At 43.2% G+C, this 20,399-nt stretch overlaps 1 long non-coding RNA gene across 1 annotated transcript; it reads left to right on the plus strand.

Moving 5' to 3' along the window:
* Positions 1-8: 8 nt before the first annotated feature.
* LOC109520732 (uncharacterized) lies at positions 9-15,146 on the plus strand. The gene is made up of 3 exons (XR_002169230.1): positions 9-183; positions 1,160-1,204; positions 14,917-15,146. It is a non-coding gene; the product is annotated as an uncharacterized LOC109520732 (long non-coding RNA).
* Positions 15,147-20,399: the final 5,253 nt, after the last annotated feature.

The raw sequence follows: 20,399 nt of genomic DNA on the forward strand, positions 1-20,399 counted from the left end.
GAGAGAGAGAAGAGACGTTGCCTATCTGTCTCCCTCCTCTTTTTGATGATAAACAGAGAACACGTGGCTTCAGCGGTAATGCAGCCAAATGAATGCCAGAGCACAACGGGCGAAGGGAGAAATAGAACTGAAAGAGACGAAGGCAAAATGATGGAGCTGAGGCGAAGGGAACGCAGTTTTTGAGTGAGTGTTGCCTGGTGACATATTTGCGTTCATCTCCTTGCCTAAAGCACTGAACACCGCAGTTGCGAGTTGGCGGATGAACGCAAGCTCCAAAATTGAGAAATACATTTTAACGCATACCGTCAAAAATAAGAGAATGTTCTTTCAAATGAGAGGCGCAATGTCGTGTTCGGCACAAGCAATTCTGACACGGTGTTACTGAGTATCAGCTCACAGACATAAGCACACCCACACAGACGCACCAACGCGCAACAGCCTGCAGGCACGAGAGCATTTTTTGTCTTGTTTGATGCAACCGTGAAAGGACCTGACCGTGTTTTGGTAGCTGTCGTTAAATGATTGGAGAGTGGAAATTTATCTGGAGAACGACGGCATCGGTAATTTATGGGAGTTTCCATATTGCATCGTTCAGAATGCCATAATAGGATCCTGGCGCTCTCGACGTGTTTACACAACCCTACGAACATCATATTTGCTTTGTTTGGATTTTATTCTACTGACATTTCTAAAAAAGCACCCGCTGAAGGTTAATTATATAAATATGTCGATTTGAATGACGAGTCGTTGGTGGAGCAACTCAGTGTGAAAGAGCATAGTGTTTACGCTCAGCTAAATTTATGACTCAAGTACTAATCACATCCACAGTAAATAGTCACGTGTAGACATTTGGTATTTTATAATATGAGTTATAGCATTAACAGTGAACTTCACTGTATTTCAATTATTATCACTCATGATAATTCTGTGGATTGTCTGGTTTATTTTTGTTATTTTTCCTATTGCCTCCGCTATTGTTAAGACTATCCGACTATATCTGTCTGAATGTGTGTGTGTGTGTGTGTGTGTGTGTATAGATAGATAGATAGATAGATAGATAGATAGATAGATAGATAGATCGATAGATAGATAGATAGATAGATAGATAGATAGATGTAGGAATTACAACACATTTTAAATATGCTTCTCCCTTTTTAAGGGACCAAATATTGGACAACTAGCTATTCAACTGCTCCTTGGCCAGGTATGTGTCATTCTCATATTATTTTGCTTTCAAGGAGCAGATAAAAGGACATTTAATTTCAAGTGTGGTATATTAAACCTTTCAGGGACAGCGGTTACGACAGTGGACAGCTTATCATGTTATCGGGTTAGAGCAGGGGTCGGGAACCTTTTTGACGAAGAGAGCCTTAAAAGCAAAATGTTTGGAAATGCATTTCAGTGAGAGCGATAAATATATACACAGTAATCCCTCGTTTACCGCGGGGGTTACGTTCCAAAAAGAACCCGTGATAAGTGAAATCCGTGAAGTAGGAATTTATTTTAAAAAAGCAAAAAAATGTGACAGGGACGAAATTTCAAATGTGCTGTATGTGAAACATACAGCACATTTGACAATAAAGTTGTACTTGGTACTTGATAGTCAGCTTTATTTTTTACAGTTATTATATACAATACTGCGGCCCGGTAGTCCAGTGGTTAGTACGTCGACTTCACAGTGCAGAGGTACCGGGTTCAATTCCAGCTCCGGCCTCCCTGTGTGGAGTTTGCATGTTCTCCCCGGGCCTGTGTGGGTTTTCTCCGGGTGCTCCGGTTTCCTCCCACGTTCCAAAAACATGCATGGCTGGCTGGTTGAACACACTAAATTGTCCCTGGGTGTGTGTGTGTGTGTGTGTGTGTGTGTGTGTGTGTGTGTGTGTGTGTGTGTGTGTGTGTGTGTGTGTGGGGGCGCGCGTGTGTTTGTTTGTCGATTGGCTGGCAACTGGTTCAGGGTGTCCCTTGCCTACTGCCCGATGACGGCTGGGATAGGCTCCAGCTCCCCCCGCGACCCTAGTGAGGATTAAGCGGTTCGGAAAATGGATGGATGGATATACAATACTGAACAATATATATAAAGTGCAGAGGCGATTGCTCTAAGACTGCAAGGGGAGCCCAGCTTCCCCTAAAATGTCAAAAAGTAAGTGATCAAATATATGTGTGTACGTACAATTGTGTGGACATGTCATTGACTAAATATGCACTACAACGCACTCAACTTTTGTTCCGAATCAGCTTCTTAATACTGGTTATGACGCGACTCTCTGCTCATTCATTCCCGCAGCTTCACTGTGCTTTAAACTGTGTGGACGCTGAGCGTCGACCGCGCGGACACTGGGCGTCTAGAGAGTTCAGTGTAGGTTGTCCCAATGCATTGAAACGAGACGAGTCATTGGATAAATGCTGGTTTTGTCCCGCTCATCAGACGTATCAGCTGGCCCGGACGCTGAGCTTTTCTGCATGATGATTGGATGATCTGTCTGAGGCTGAATCTCTTTTTGATTGACAGCAAAATGAGCCAATCACCGATCGTATGGTGAAGGCATCCTTTTTAGTTTTTTTGAAAAGGAATGGAAAGTAGAATTCACGTATAAATAAACAGACACATTTTATGATGTAGGCTGAAATTGAGCTTCCCCTCCTTGACAGACCAGCATCCACCACTGATACAATGAAACCATAAACCAAAAATTTGCAAAGGTAAATTTGGCAACCTTGTTATAGCGAGGGATTACTTTATATTAAAAAAAAAAAAATCCTCGTCTCACCCCTCAGGTGGTGTCCGTCCCCTCCCCATTCAGCTCGGGTCCTCTACCACAGGCCAGGAAGCTTGAGGAATTCTGCGCAGTATCCTTGCTGTTCCCAGCACTGCGCTTTTCTGGACTGAGATGTCCGATGTTGTTCCCGGGATCTGTTGCAACCACTCATCCAGTTTGGGGGTCACTGCCCCGAGTGCTCCGACCACCACAGGCACGACTGTCACCTTTAACTTCCAGGCTCTCTCCAGCTCCTCTCTGAGCCCTTGGTATTTCTCGAGTTTCTCGTGTTCCTTCTTTCTGATGTTTCCATCACTTGGGACCGCTACATCCACTACAACGGCTTTCCTCTGCCATTTATCTATGATCACGACATCCGGTTGGTTCGCCATTACCATCTTGTCAGTCTGTATCTGGAAGTCCCACAGGATCTTCGCTCCGTCATTTTCCACCACCTTTGGAGGTGTTTCCCATTTTGACCTTGGGGTTTCCAGTCCATACTCCGCACAGATGTTTCGGTAGACTATGCTAGCCACCTGGTTATGGCGTTCCATGTAGGCTTTCCCCGGCCAGCATCTTACACCCTGCAGTTCGATCGTCTCAGGTGCCTCTTTGCACAACCTACACCTTGGGTCTTGTCTGGTGTGGTACATCTGGGCCTCAATGGCTCTGGTACTCGGGGCCTGCTACTGAGCAAGTTGAAATAAACAGAATCTGCCAATAAATAAAGATGGGTTTTCTCCGGGTACTCCGGTTTCCTCCCACATTCCAAAAAACATGCATGGCAGGTTAATAGAACACTCTAAGTCTAAATTGTCCCTAGGTGTGAGTGTGAGTGCGGATGGTTTGTATGTCTCTGTGTGCCCTGCGATTGGCTGGCCACCAGTTCAGGGTGGACTGCTCGAAGACAGCGTCGATGCTCCTTGTGAGGATAAGCAGATTAGAAAATGGATGGGTGGATGGATGTCCCAACTTCATTGTAACTGGGATTTGTGCAATTGAATATGAAGTCACTCAGTATTTTCTCTCTATGTGGAGGCTTTTGGTGAACGCTGAGAGTCAATCAGGAAACCACAAGGTGTGGACCACTCTACAGCAAAAGGCAATAGTAATTTGGCAGCCACAAACTCAATCCCTCCAATCTCTCAGTGTGTCCATCAAAATTCATGTGCACTCCAAAAGCGATCTACAGCAAACAAGTAAAATGGTTGGGGCACAAATTTACACGTACATTAATTGATTCATAGTGATTCTCTGCTACAAATGACAACTTATCTCTTCAGTCATATTCATGAGATGAGATCCATCCTAAAGAAACTGACAGCAGCTTTTTCATTTTTTCCGAGTGCCGTCTATCCATCTGTTGTCGCAACTAAATCTCAGAATTTTCTTCCATTGTATGCTAATTGGATCATGATAAAGATGCTGAGGAGGTCTCTGATGTTTGATAACCAAAGGTGTTGTTTCTTGTTTTACAGTGGTAGCTTGTCGATAGAGGGTGCGAGGATGCCACCCTACTGCCCAGCCGAGTCACATTGCAAGGGACTGTTTGGAGTCACTTTGGGTGACAAGCAGGGTACACTCTGGACTGGTTGCCAACCAATCAGGTCAAAATGTGCCCACACAAGATATCCCAACACAGATTCAGTTCATATAAAAAAAAGAAAAGCTTGAAAATGAAAACATACAAAGAAAGAATTATCTCTGGCTGTAATAGTGCTTACCTCTCCCATGGAGGTCATTCTTCAACATTAGTTTTTCAAAATTTCTAAATAACTGAAACGTTTAACTTATCTTTGTTTTCTTATCAAACAAAATCAAAGGTGTCTGGAGTTGGGAGGGTCAGCAGAATCTCATATAAAGTTAAACATAAAATGGAGAGTTCCCTGAAGTTAACACAATTGATCCCTTATCACCGTCAACATTTTTAAAAAGACCAATGTCGATAGTTGCCAAAATGCCAAATATCGGCGCAGACAATCAGCTGATCATCGGGTATCTCTATACAGTACATGAAATCACCACATGTTCATAACAATGATGCAACAGCAACTCTCTGGACTCAAACCACTCGACCAGATTCAATATCAACCTTCCCAGATCGCCCAACCACTCATTGATACATATTTCTGATGCTTTCTAAATCTCTGCGCACGCACGAACGCAGTATGAAAGAGACACAATGAAAATATATCGGCCGAAATTAAAACCTGGGCCAAACACAACTACCACTCTGTGGCATGACTGGCCTCCAAATCCATTTTGATCGACTGTCTTCAAAGCACACTGTGTGCGGTAATGTCACAGGAACTCACAGTGAGCCTGAACACACACCGATAGACGGGTTGTTAACAGCTGTTGTTGTTATTATTATCACTCATCACGATGTTACGTTGTAAACTACAGTAGTGTTCATGTGTGGAGTATAAGCACTCTGTACACTGTAATTACAAAAAGTTTTTAAAAAAGAATTTCAATTTTCCATTGGTAACCAGACAATATGTATGGACAAAAAACAGTTGAAAAAAGATGCTGTCAGATTTTGTGGGTCATTTCCAAGGAAAATCTGGACTCGTGTATTTTGTTTACGTGACTAGGCATCGGTATTATGCAACCGATTGACTGATGGGACAGAGGGAACAATGACAATTGACATTGTGTCAATAAATGTGTGAGTGGTGGTGAGAATCAAGCATCAAGCACTCACACTACTGTTGAAACTTGACAGTGTACACTGCGTTCCACATTACTCTGCCTATGTTTTTTTAATTGACTTTTCTAAATCCAGTCGCCAATTTGATATACAATGAATACTACACAACATTTATACATAAAATGTATTAGCTTCTATAGATCAGTTTCATGTGATGTATGCATACATTAAGTCTGGCTGCGCGCGCATCTTGGAGGCAGAAAACACACGCTTGTGAGTCGTAATACCCTCAGGCCGTGGATTGTCAGAATGGAAAGAACACACACAGAGATCTAGTCTTGTATAGAATTCCTGCTGGTAAACACCCCTTTCAGAAAAAACGGCGAAAGTTATGGTTACAAGCTTGACGACGTGAGAATTGGACTGAGGAGACAATTAAGAATGCTCGTCTTTGCAAACAACAGTGACGTCATTAAGATGCGCGCATCTTGGAGGCAATGTTTGCAAACATTGAAACTCATCTATAATGATCAGTTGATGGAATGAAAATACTATCATGACAACAGTAGTTTTCATCCATCTATGCATTTTCTGATCCGCTTCTCCTAACAAGGGTCGTGGGCCATGGTGGAGCCTATACCAGCTGTCTTCGGGCAGCAGGCAGGGGACCCCCTGAACTGGTTGCCAGCCAATCGCAGGGCACACATAGACAAACAACCATTCACACTCACACTCACACCAAGGGACAATTTAGAGTGTTCCATTAACCTGTCACTCATGTTTTTGGAATGTGGGAGGAAACCTGGAGTATCCGGAGAAAACCCGCGCAGGCACAGGGAGAACAGGCAAACTCCACACAGCAAGGCCGGAGCCCGAATCGAACCCTGCACCTCTGCACTGTGAGGCCAACGCGTTAACCAGTCGCCCACCGAGCCGCCCAACCGTATTTTTAATTACTGAAAATGCAGTGCCCCAAATTACCGTGACTGGTAGATTAGTTGCAAAATTGTACTAGACAAACAGGAAATGTAAAAATCACAGTCCCGAAGTGACATATTTACATTATATCGAGTGATAATTATGAGATGTTATGATTGATTCATCGGCAATTATTTATAATTTACAGTAACATTTTCAGATACTATCTTTTACTCATGAGAATTCCTGATTCAATACAATGAATATGTGATTCAGAATGGTCAAGTCACAGCTGAAAGGGATATTTGATTCGGGACATTGGCACTTAGATAATTCGCCCCCCGAAGAGGTTGTAGACAAGGCTGTCCGCTCTCACCGTTGTTGTTTGTATTGGCCATTGAGCCACCGGCAATTGCAGTGCGCTCTCACCCTCATCTTGCGGTGATAACTGTCAGCGCTACGGAACACCAAACCACACTATTTGCTGACGATATCATCATGCTCCTATCAATGTTAAACGAATCCTTAGACTTGTATCGAGTAGAAATTACTTCGCTTGGTGATATTTTGGATGACCAAATTACAAATCTACAAATCTTCTAACTAAACATTGATGACAGGATGAAACCAATCACCTGAGGCATTACAATTTGATGATGTCATGCAATTAGATTATTTAAAACTACAAATTTTGCCAGGCCTTAATCAGGTTGTAGAAGCAATAAGTATAATTGCATCGTGACAGAAATGAAAGACTCCATTGCTAGATGGATACCATGAACAATATCGCGATTGGGAAAATTAATATGATTACAATTCATGTACAGTACTAGCCAAATTCCTTTATGTATTCCAAAATGTTCCACTCCAACTCCTCGTTTTTTTATACAATTTAGGAAGCTGTTGATAAAGTTTATATGGCGAAATGGACGACCTAGACTTTGATTATTCTTATTATATCTGACGTATGGTATGACCGTGGGGGTTTAAGGTGCCCGAATTTACAATTGCCCTATTGGGCGGTGCAGCGAAGATCCATGATGGTTTACTATTTTGCAAGTGCAGATGTACCGGAATAGGTAGAAATGGAATCGCCAGGGTTGAAATGAACACTCCATTCATAATTATATTCAGATTTGATTAGAAACGTGTTTAAAAGTACAAAGAAATCGACCTCTTCAAAATAAGATGAGTGTGGTAAAATGTCAAGATCTTTCTGTATGTTCCGAATAATTCATCTATTTTCAGTCCAATTTGGTGTAACCAACAGTTCATGCTAGGCAAAGTAGGTGTTCTCTGTCGACCTGATCTTGAGGTGCTTATGAGATTCCAGGAGCTACAACTTCAATTTCATGAAAGAAAAATTTTTTGGCACCTGATATTTTTTTTTCCTTTATTGTCCCGTTTTTTGTACCGAACAAGAAGAGTGATATGTTGTACTGTGTATGTCACTGTCAGAAAAAACATGAATGATTGATGGAAAGGATTATTCTTGAATCTGTACCAACGGAGGGCGGCCCGGTGGTCCAGTGGTTAGCACGTCGACTTCACGGTGCTAAGGTACCAGGTTCAATTCCAGCTCCGGCCTCCCTGTGTGGAGTTTGCATGTTCTCCCCGGGCCTGCGTGGGTTTTCTCCGGGTTCTCCGGTTTCCTCCCACATTCCAAAAACATGCATGGCAGGCTGTTTGAGCACTCTAAATTGTCCCTAGGTGTGAATGTGAGTGTGGATGGTTGTTCGTCTCTGTGTGCCCTGCGATTGGCTGGCAACCGATTCAGGGTGTCCCCCGCCTGCTGCCCGAAGACAGCTGGGATAGGCTCCAGCATCCCCGTTCGGAAAATGAATGAATGAATGAATGTACCAACGGACCCTGAGATGTTTTTATTTGGTCCCTAACCTGAAAGACAAAATTAATCTTCTAACCAAACAGATACTTTTTCACCTAGATTTGCTCTATGTCAAAAATGCGTAACACTTTCCCGGAAGAAGTGTCACAGACGAACGTTGGACCAGTGGATAGGCCGCAACTCTGTCAGCAACTCTTCCACAAGAAAGAATTACGTATGTGTTAAAGGACAAAAGGGAGACATTTTGAATTGATCTGAGGGCCTTTTATCCATCCATTCATCTATTTTCTGATCTACTTATCCTAATGAGGGTCGCGGGGCGTGCTGGAGCTTATCCCGGCTGTCTCTGAGCAGTAGGCGGGGGACACCCCAACCTGGTTGCCAGCCAATCGCAGGGCACACAAAGACAAACAACCATCCGCGCTCACACTCACACCAATTCAGAATGTTGCATTAACCTGCCATGCATGTTTTTGGAATGTGGGAGGAAACCGGAGTACCTGGAGAAAACCCACGCAGGCACAGGGAGAACTTGCAAACTCCACAGGAGGAAGGCCGGAGAATTTAACCTTGTACCTCTCCACTATGAGGCTGACGTGCTAACCAGTTGACCACCGTGCCGCCCCACGCCCTACGTTTGCAACATGATGTATCAAATCACAAACTGTTTGTGTACTTGACTCGGTATTGCATAGTCAGACACATACATCATCACCAGCTACGAAAAAGCATACCTATTTTGTCCTCATGGCCGTATGCCACCTGCTCCAGATAATGAAGTGAGGCCAACAGTGTGATGGACTTTCTCCTTCTCTCAGCCCTGACAACATGGCATATGAGCGATTCCTTCAATGCCAAACGGATGAGGATGGAGGTTGTGAGGGGAGATAATACATATTTGGAGAACATAGCGGGGGTGTTGCTTCAGATACAGCTAATCCTCACACCTCATCATTGAGATGTGGCCGGCAGACACAGTGCTTGCCTGTAAGTCTTTCCTTCCTTTATTCTGTTCCTGACATGCACTCCTCCTGCTGTCTTTGCCTTCAGCTCTAAATTCCTTTCTTACCCTCACACTTTTGGGGCTTCAACTCAGGAGACTGGAGAAGAAAGGCCTAATTTAAGGTGATGTGAATACTGCCACAGGAAATGATTTTTGTTTAATACTGTACAGTACCATATTGGCCCGAATATAAGACGGCCCTGATTATAAGACGATCCCCTCTTTTTCAAGACTCAAGTTTGAAAAAAGACTTTTTGAACACCAAGTTAATTTTTCTACAGAAAATAATTACAGTACATCTGAAACAAATGATTATAATAATATATTTGAGAGAAAAAGAATGTTATTTTGCCTCATTAAAATCGAATATCTGAACATTTAAATATGTAAACTAAAGTGCAATCACATTCGTAAATGAATGGCTTCTGGTTTTTGAAATGTAAATTACATCATAACTTCTCCTCAGCTGCCGGTTAACCTGGCCGATCTTCGACCCACTTTACTCCAGATTGTCGCTACATTTCTCCATTTTCTGTTATCTCTTCGATTATTTTCTTCTCTTTTCTTTCTTACCGCTATTTTATATTTTTCTTCTTCGTGCTACCGCTATTTTTATTTTTATTCTTCGTGACAGGGGCTCACTTTGGCCTGGGGAGTCAAGTTCAGCATTCGCTTCAATGATATCTGGCGCCATCTAGCGTCGTGAATGGGTATAACGTCTAGACCCCGAATATAAGACAACCCCCACTTTTTCAGTCTTATTTCAATGCAAAAAACACCGTCTTATATTCAGGCCAATACGGTATTTGCTTGAAGATTAAACCAGCAGGGATGGAAAAAAAAAAGAATGCATTTTAGTGATGAGGTTGATCATCATCATCATCTCCAGTGTAGATTGGATCAAAATAACCACTGAACCAATCTAATTGTGATCCGTGTTGACAGTTCATAGTTATTTCCTATTTACGTGAATATTTTGGTCAGACTATCCACAGAAGAAGAACCTGTAATATTCAACATACAGTTGGGGTCAGAAGTAGGGCTAAATCAATATCGGAATGTACAGTGATAGACACATGACCAATATCAATCGAAAATCTGTTCGACCGAATATTTTATATTTTATTACAAATGCATGTGCCATTCCGTATGCAAAGGAAAGTGTCTTAACAAATGCTTTAAAATAAATGGCCAGTTACCTCAATGCAACATTTGCAATAAGGTCATACTTTGCAAACTCACCTGATTAAACACCCCTTGATGAATACATGATGTCCAACTGTGTGTTTTTTTGTTTTTACATTTTACATCAAGTCCCACCAAATATTTAGCACCGCAACATTAAAATGCAGTTGCGCAAAAACGACACAGAGGTTTTATTCCTAAAAAACGAATTGTAGTGAATGCAAAACATTGAAACATTATGCAGTTTGAAAATGAAAAATTACTGTATTAATTAAAATCATTTTTAGGGGTGGAACAAAAAATGATTTGAATCGGAAAATCAGTTTTGATGTAAAAGATGAATGCACTGATTCGAACAGAAACAAATGGTTCCATTTTAAAATAAATTATATCGAGATATGACGGTAATCGATTGATTAGCACATCCTCCTCACAGTATAGATGTCATGGGTTCGATCCCGGGTCATCTGTGTAGAGTTTGCATGTTCTAACTATGCCTGCGTGGGTTTTCTCCCACATTCCAAAACATTAATGGTAGGTGAATTGCACACTCTATATTGTTCTTAAGTACGATTTGTGAAATGCGAATGGTTGTTTGTCTTTGTCTGCCCTGCAGCTGGCTGGCAACCAGTTCAGGGTATACCCCGCATACTATCCGAAGATGGCACACTCACAACCCTCGTGAGGCAAAGCGGCTTGGATCATGGATGAACATAATCACTCTTATGTATTTCAAAGCCCAACACATTTTGGGGATATCAGCCTGTTATCAAACAGTTCGAAGCAACACTGCTCTTTTGCAAATGGAGCAAACAGCAGGTGGTCATGTGAGGCAATTCGAGGTACAACCCCAATAAACGAATGGCTCTGCAGGTGATAGTAATTCCAGACTATTTCCCTGTCCACATCCTTTCTAGCTGATTGAGATTTTTTTTTCCAATTATGCTAATGCCCTTACCACTTGAGATTGCATGAGGATGTATTCGCAAACCACTGAAGTTGCTCATGTTGTGAAGCTCAGCTAAGATGATGCATCAATGCGCGCTGTGGCAAGAAGGTTTAATGTGTCTCTCGGCACGGTAATATCAAAAGCTTGGAGGAGATACCAAGCAACAGGCCAGTGCAACAGGAGATGTGCAGCGACCGTAGGAGAACAGGACAACTATCTGCTCCTTCGTTCAAGGAGGAACAGTCCACTCCCTTTGAAATTCACAAATTTATGGAATGGATTTTCCTTGTCAATCCCAATCAAGGCTGCAGCAATCCATATTTATTGTGCATCTTTTTCTATTTTTTCCTTCCACTCAACCTTGCTATAATGTGTTTGAACACTGAACTCTGAGAACAGCCAAGTTCTTGAGCAACAACTTTTTCTGGTTTGCTTTCCACGTGGACCTTGTCAATAATGGGCTTTCTGTTGTGAATTGTTGATTTTAGATGTTTCCGTTACCTTGTAAATTGCTGTGGGCCTTTATGCTGTGGTACTTTTGGTATGTCACTTTCATTCTGCCGAGTCATTTCTTTAACTTTGTCCGAGAAAAACTCTTGACATTCTGTCATATCGGCCCAATGTCTCACAGTATAAAAGCTCAAGTTACTCAGTGGCATGTCAGCACGTCAACTCTTCTTCTGCTCTCTTTCTTGTCTTCTGCATCCAGCCTGAGTTATCTCCGGGTACTCCGGTTTGCTCCCACATTCAAAAAACATGCATGGAAGGCTGATTGAACACTCTAGATTGTCCCTAGGTGTGCGTGTGAGCGCGGATGGTTGTTCGTCTCTGTGTGCCCTGCGATTGGCTGGCGACCGGTTCAGGGTGTCCCCCGGTTACCGCCCGAAGACGGCTGGTATAGGTTCCAACACTCCCCGCGACCCTTGTGCGGATAAAGTGAATCGGAAAATGGATCGATGGACGTGACAGTACGTACTGACCAGTCAAGTGTCACGTTGCGTGGTGGTGGAGGACCCCAAAAAGCAGGCAGGAGGGAGGAGCAGGGTGAACTTGATGAGCTGTATTAAAACACAGAAACTAAATCCAGAACAAACAAAGTCATGAAAACAAAAATAATCCAAAGTAGCAAACAAAAACCAAGACTGAAGCAAAAAATTACAACAACCTGACAGGGACATGACAGTAGCAAACAAACAGCAACAATGATCCGACAATGAGTGGTCGGGCGGGAGTCCTTTTATACATAACGGCCAACAGGTGTGCAGCTGCAGGGGGAGCCCTACAGTGCCACCTGTTGGGCACAAACAGAATCATGACATCAAGGACCCATCAAACTCTTGACACAATCCCTCAAGCCACAGATGACAAGTTCAACAACAAACCGAAAAATGTTTTGGATGCCAGAAATTCAGACAGAGACAAAATATGAAGAATTAAAATGCTTATTGTTCAAAAACACAAAACCCAAGTCCAAAACAGAAATCGCTGGTCATAAGAATCCAGGGAAAAAAGAGAACTCAACAAAAGGCGCTCGCAAAAGGCAAGGTTATAGTAACACAGGGAATACAAATGAAATGACAACAGTGCAATTTAAACGAAAAAAACAAGAACATCAAATCACTAAATAAAGATAATGCTTACAAAACAAGAAATTAAGAGAGCAAAAACAACTATGAACAAGATTGAGAGGTCAAGAAAATAACACTTAGCATCAAGAATAAACAGTAACCAAGCTCAATAATCCGACGAACAGTGACCGAAATTGGAGGCCAAGGCATACAAGGCATGATGATGATAGGAAACAGGCTGGATGGTAACGCTCTCTGTACAGCTGGAGCTGAAACAAAAACAAACACAGACAGACATGAGCACAGAGTTCACCACCTGCTCCTAACCATCCCTCTTTCTCCAATCAGGGAGTGATCGTCTTACCCAATGCTGCTTCACCTTTTCACCGGGAACCCCTCGCGTCGCTCCTCAATGGCTCGCCCAGGCCGTCACAAGCCCCGGTCTTCCTACGACGGCCCTCAGCCTGCTGAACAGCCCCACTCCCTTTGTGTAGGCTGCCCAAAGACAGCTGGGATAGGATCCAGCACGCAAGCGACCCTCATGAAGATAAAGCAGCTTGAATAATGGTTGGATGGAAAATAAAGTCCAGTTGCTTTAAGATAAGATAAGATCATCCTTTATTCGTCCCACACTGGGGAAATTTACAGTCTACAGCAGCAATATTGTGGGTAGAAAGAACAAAGAAGAAAAAAGTGTTTGCATTCACAAAATAAATGTTAAGGAAAATTAAATGAGTAATATTCTACATGACATAGTCATTGCAACAGCTGCACCGTATGTTTTATTTCACAGATGTGCTTGTATCTTGAATTCAGTTAAGATGCTTGGTAATTGAATGGTAACCCTCCCAGCACAATATCAGGATGCTGTAAAGAAAAAGAAATTGTGTCTGAATGAGATCCACAAGAGAAGAGAAAGCAAGAAAACTGCCATGACAATGTCGACGTGTACAAATGAAAGGACAAGGAAGGCAGACAAGAACACAGAAAAGGCCTCTGGGGTCTATTCAGCCTTTTATTGTGTAGACAAAAGCTTTCACAGCAAATACCAAACGTCAGACGTCCTTAAAGTGGAAAGTAGCCAGAGGCAGCCTTAATTTCTGACAGATTCTTGGATTCTAGCCCTTTGTCTGCCCTTTGCTTCGCTAAAGCCTCGACTAAGACTGCCCCACACAATCACAATGTTTGTAATAGATCTGCCCGCAGACGTGTGCTGTCATTATGGTCCAGCTACCAACAGAATTCACACTTTTTAAAACTGAACTATCATAGGGTCAAGGTGTATCAAATTCAGGCTAAAATTGTCTTTGACATTACTCGTTGAATTAAACACAATATAGTAAACAAGTTGACCGCTGTTGTCACACCAGGCTTGCATTTTCAAATTGTCGTGACTCACTTTAATAAACGTAAAAAAATAGGAAAGAGAATGTATTCTTCAAAAGCAGTCTTTTAAAACATACTGCACAGTATTTACTAGATATCATATTTTAACAACACATTCTTATTTGTTCGATGTGCCTCTAAGAAAACCTGATAAAGAAATGAATGATGAACACAAGACAACTGATCCCTTTTTAGGAAAGTGTAAAATCAATAGTGACTTCTTTTAAAGAACCAAAGGATACATACCCAACCACCCACAGCAGTTTTTACAGTCTAGATTGTTATGCTATCAAAACACTCATGGCATCCTTTTGTCATGGTTTTGCTCTGTCTTTGTTTTTGTTTCGGCTCTGGCTGGAGTGGAGTCCTGGAGGGCGTTCTGTTGTGACTGTGACAGAGTTTGGCTATTTGTGTCCTTGATGTTGTTTGTTGCCTTGGTCCTTTATTTGGTCCCGTCACACAGGGCTAGGCTTGTGTTTCTCGATATAAACTTGTGTTACTCAGTTACGTATCAGAATGTAAAGCCTTCTATGCCCTGCTGCGTCCAATCCTGCTCTCTGTTTTTTACTTGGAAATTTTGCATAAAAAGATATTTACTTCGCCATTTTCGTCTCCTGTCTGCTTCTGGATCCAAATTATGCTCCTCACGTGACAGTACGTGCAGACCAGTCATGGACCTAGCAGACTCAGATGACAAAATTCTCCAAGCCATGAGCACTGCTCGGCAGACACAAGGAGTTCCTTCAGGAGGTTATGGAGTCTATTCTAAACCTTTGCACTAACATCAACTCAATTGCCGGCAAGTTGACATCCAATGGTCCACCATGGATTTCATCACCTACTCCAGCCCAGCCTCACACCTCCAATCAGGGAATGATCTACTAATTAACTCATTCACTCCCAAAGACGTTTTTAAACATCTTTTCAGACTTGGTCTAGCATTGGCTGGTACTGAATGAGTTAACTACTGCTGTGTCTTGTCACCAGGAACCCAACATCCCATCACCTGAACATTATTCAGTGGACATGGGAGATTCCTATTGGACTGTTCCTTGGTTTTTGACCAACAACCTAGTGCATATTCAGACAATCGCACCAAGTTGGCCAATGTCATTAATTTGCTTCGGGGAAGAGCAGGGAGGTGGGCCAATTCCTTGTGGGAGTCAAAGTCAAAAACATTGGAATCATTTGCTTTTTTTTTCTGAGGAGATGCATTCAGTCTTTGATCAGCCCTTCATGAGTCTTCAGGCAAACGGCCACTGTCATTATGTCAGAGTACGCAATCAGCTGCAGATTCTGCCATGAAGTTCAGGATCTTAGCCTCTGAAAGTGGATGGAATGACGGTGGACAAAAAAACAGCTTTCGTTGGTGGACTTTCAGAGGAGCTTCATGATCAGCTGTCTACTCGGGATGAGCCTGAGTCTCTCAAGCAGTTAATCTCATTGGTGATTCGGATTGACAATCGTATCAGGGAATGTCCTTGGAGTGTCACACCTGATCGCCCTTCCTCCCCTCGCAGTGTTGCTCCTTGACTGGTCGCCCAGCCTTTCAGAAGCCCTGAGACATCTGCTCTCACTGAAGAAGAAGCCATGCAACTCGGCAGAACCCACCTCTCCCTGGAGGAACACATCGCACAGCGTCTTTGCATCTATTTTGGAAGGCCCAGGCACTTCATCAATTAGTGCTCACTTCTACCGAAGAGCCCTCTTAGGACCATAGAACGCAGCATTAGGGTGAGTGACACTAAGACCTTTTGTGAATTTTCGCATTGAATTAACTTGCCTGCCACTGTCTGCTCCCCCAACAACTCGGTCTTCGCTCAAATGATGGTAGATTTAGGGGCAGACGACAATTTTATTGATAATGAGTTTGTTGGTTTGGATTGGAAATTAACCAATTCAGAATGATAAGTTGCATATGTAAGTGTACGGCTTAGAGAAGCCTTCATTGTCCTGTTTAACCAATGACATGTCTACATCATTAAAATATGTAGATTGTTTTTACACTTTTTTACTATGTCCAAAATTTCATTTTCCTCCACTGCATTAATAAGGAATATTGAGCAGGGATTTCTCTTTGCCAATTTCCCCATATGCTCCCCATCTGACCCATGATCTGTGATTGTTTTTTTAGATCAGATAAGATAACTTTTATTTGTCCCACGCTGGGGAAATTTGCAGTCTACAGCAGCAAAATTGGGGGGGCTCGGGGGAGGGGGGTGGGTAGAAAAGAAAAAAATAAAAGTGTTGCATGCACAAAATAAATAAATGTTTCAGAAAAAGAACTGTACACACTATAGAATGCAATATAAATATAAGATATAGATATAAGCATATATGCAACTGCATATAGGAAGCATAAGGTGCCTGTGCTATTCACAATGATTACAGGTTTTCACGCATGTTTATTCAGCAGCCTAACAGCAGTCGGTAGGAACGAGCAGCGGTATCTCTCCTTCTTGCAGTGCGGGTCTAACAGTCTCTGGCTGAAGGAGCTACCCAGTGCTGTCAGGCCGGGCTGGACGGGGTGGGAGGGACTGTCCATCATAGCTTTTAGCTTAGCTAGCATCCTCCTGTTGCCCACCTCCTCCAGAGTGTCCAGGGAGCAGCCCAGGACAGAACTGGCCCTTCTGACCAGTCACTCCAGTCTCTTTCTGTCCCGGGCCGAGATGCTGCCTGACCAGCAGACAATGCCATAATGGATGGCTGAAGCCACCACCGAGTTATAGAAGGTCTAAAGGAGTGACCCCTGAACCCCAAAAGACCTCAGTTTCCTGAGTAGGAAGAGGCGGCTCTATTCCTTCCTGATCAGGGCGTCCGTGTTGGTAGACCAGTCAAGTTTATTGTTGAGAAGAACACCCAGGTACTTGTAGGAGGGCACCCTCTCTATGTCCGTACCTTGGATGTTCATCAGTGCAATTGAGGACTGTTTCCTGCAGAAATCCACAACCAACACCTTAGTTTTCCGGGGTTGATCTGGAGGCGATTCTGCTGGCACCAGTCCATGAAGTCCTTCGTCAGTCCCTTGAACTCCCGATCGTCTCCCTCTGTAATGAGGCCTACAATCGCAGAGTCGTCAGAGAACTTCTGAAGGTGGCAAGTTGGAGTGATGTATCTGAAGTCCGAGGTGTAGAGGGTGAACAGAAATGGAGCCAGGACAGTCCCCTGCGGTGCCCCAGTGCTGCAGAGAAGCCTGTCCGACTCACAGCTTTGTGCCCTCACATACTGTGGCCGGTTTGTGAGGTAATCTGTAATCCATGATGTGAAGTGGTGGTCCACTCTGGCGTGCCGCAGCTTGTCCTCCAGTCGGTTGGGCTGGATGGTGTTGATGTCACTGGAGAAAGCAAAGAACATGATCCTAACAGTGCTCCCAGCATTCTCCAGGTGTAACAGCGCCGAGTGGAGGAGGTATATGATGGCGTCCTCCACACCGATGCCGCGCTGGGAGGCAAATTGTAGCGGGTCCAGTGATGAGCTCACCAGCGGATGCAGGTAGGCGAGGACGAGTCTCTCCAGCGTCTTCATCAGGTGAGACGTCAGCGCCACTGGTTTGTAGCTGTTGAGCTCCTTCGGGTGGGGGTTCTTGGGCACTGGGACCAGGCACGAAGTTTTCCACAGCTGTGGAACTCTGCCCAGCTTCAGGCTCAGGTTGAACATGTGCTGGACAATGTCCCACAGCTGGTCGGAGCAGGTTCTGAGGAGCCGGGAACTGATCTTGTCGGGACCTGCTGCCTTCCTCACATTCATCTTCCTCAGTAGGTTCCTCACCTGCGCTGTCGTGACAGACAGGCAGGAACCAGGAGACAGACTGTGTTGTTGGAAGTTGGTCGTAAGAGGAGAGGGGGGAGGGGAAGTCCACTGTGAGAATGGGTGCAGCTGCAGGGGTTGCTGGTTGTTGGGGGAGGGACATGGTTGTTGGGGGAGGGACAGACATCTGGTGGAACCGGTTGAAAAAACGGTTCAGTTCATCTGCCCAGTCTTTGTCCTTCTCAGTCAATGTCTTTGGGCTTTCTTGGCCTGTGATGGTTTTCAGGCCCCTCCAGAGACCAGTGACATTAATGGCCTGTGGCTGGTCCTCCATTTTCATCCTGTAGGCCTTCTTCCCCTATCTGATCCTTCTCCTCAGCTGGATCTGCACGGCCTTCAGCTCCTCTCTGTTTCTTGACACAAAGCCCTCTTCTTCTCCCTCAGGAGGGCCTTTATGTCAGGAGTAATCCATGGTTTGTTGTTGGAAAAACACTATACAGTCCTGGTGGGTACGGTGTTTCCCTCGCAAAAGTTTATGTAGTCCGTGATGGTGTCGGTGAGTGACTCAATGTCCTCCCCATGAACCTCACTGAAGAGCTCCCACCTGGTTGAGTCGAAGCAGTCCCGCAGAGCCTCTTCAGCCTCCGTGGACCATCTTCTGACCATGCAGGTCACAGCTGGCTGCCTGTGCACCAAGGGTTTGTACACAGGCTAGAGAAATACCAAGTTGTGGTCTGCTCTTCCAAGAGGGGGGAAGGGGTGGGGTGTATATGCCTCCTTGGTGTTGGCATAAAACAAGTCCAAAATTTTATTGTCTTTGGTGGCACAGGTTACATACTGCGTGAAGGTAGTAAGGGAGGACGACAGAGAGACATGGTTGAAGTCCCCAGGGTCTACATTAACAAAAAACTGATTTAAGCGACCTGCTGCCTCTTCCATATTCTAGTTTTCAGGAACATTTTCACAGAAATATTCTGGCAAATTGCTTTGTTTGGCACCATCTCTTGGAATACGATTTAATTCTTCCATCAGCCTTCATCATTATGATTGCTATTATTTCGTATATTCCTAAAATATTCTTTCTTACCGATCCTTATAATCCTACTTAATTTATTTGTATATTGTAAAATATTTTTTGTATTTGTTTTCTGTCTGGTAATATCCCTGTACAGTGTAATTTTATTCTGACAGGTATTTTGTGAACCTTTAGATAACTATATGGACAAGCGTGTTATACATTGAATGTTGTATTTTTTAATGTTAATCAACGTTCAAGTGGTCAACCAAGTAACTGTAGCTATGGAGATAGCTTTGCAACATTCTACAACGTACTCTAACAAGTTTACTCAGTGGCGGGCCGTGCATTTCAACCTTAGGCCTTCAGTGACGTCACATACATGAACACAATACTGTATAGGCTCGTCAAGCAGCACTTAATTTCAGGACCATTTAAAACCATCAAGTATGCATTCACAATTAAGAGCAGGAAACTAAATTTACAGATAGTCAAAAATAAAAAGATGATTTAAAAATACGAAATAAAATGCCACCCAAATTACGCTGTGTGATCTTAAACAAGTCTGTCCAATAAATTGCGCAATGTCGCAGTTTCATATACGACACCAACCAAACAATAACAAAACAAACTATTCTTTGAAAATAAACAGATCATTTGCATTTTGAAAATCGGCGATACAACAGTCTGAGACTCGTGATCTGATTGGCTATTGCAACATGACTGTGCCCGTTCATTTACAGCGCACAGGGGCCTGCTCTGTTTAATCTGAAGGCCCCAAGCAAGTTTAATTTACCTGGCAACACAAGCTAGCTGAAATATGATTGGTTAAAAACTCTACCATAGTAAATAAGTTATTTATCGAGTGGCTTTCAGTGTTATTTAAAATAACATTGAAAGCCACTCGACTAAGTGGAAATGATATGACGTAAAGAATACAGAGAATAATTTTGTTTACATATTTATGAAAATAAAATAACAATTAATGTTATTCTCAGAAAAGTACATTTACTTTTCTGAGAATGTTTAGGCCAGCAGAGAAGGCCTTGCTGGCCCTGTGGGTCCGCCACTGTGTTTACTACATATGAGAAATGTTTAATCAAGCATAGCGTTTTGTTACTGGTTAAAAAGGTTTGATTGTCTCATTTTAGAACGAAGAGGAGCCACACACAAAGTGGAAACAACGGTGGAGAGCGAACCTTTTGAACAGAATGTAATATTTTGTTTGTGTTCCAGAAAACCCAAATAAATTCCAAACAAAATATCATGTGCGTGATGTTTCTTACTTGCAACAATATCAATTGTGACGAACAACCACATCCTGGACAGCGTTTTTTTAATCCGGCTTCCTACCCGTGTACGTAGTTTATGCTCAA

The sequence above is a fragment of the Hippocampus comes genome, unplaced genomic scaffold (genome assembly GCF_001891065.2).
Source record: "Hippocampus comes isolate QL1 unplaced genomic scaffold, H_comes_QL1_v1.1 scaffold37, whole genome shotgun sequence".
Lineage (NCBI taxonomy): Eukaryota > Metazoa > Chordata > Actinopteri > Syngnathiformes > Syngnathidae > Hippocampus > Hippocampus comes.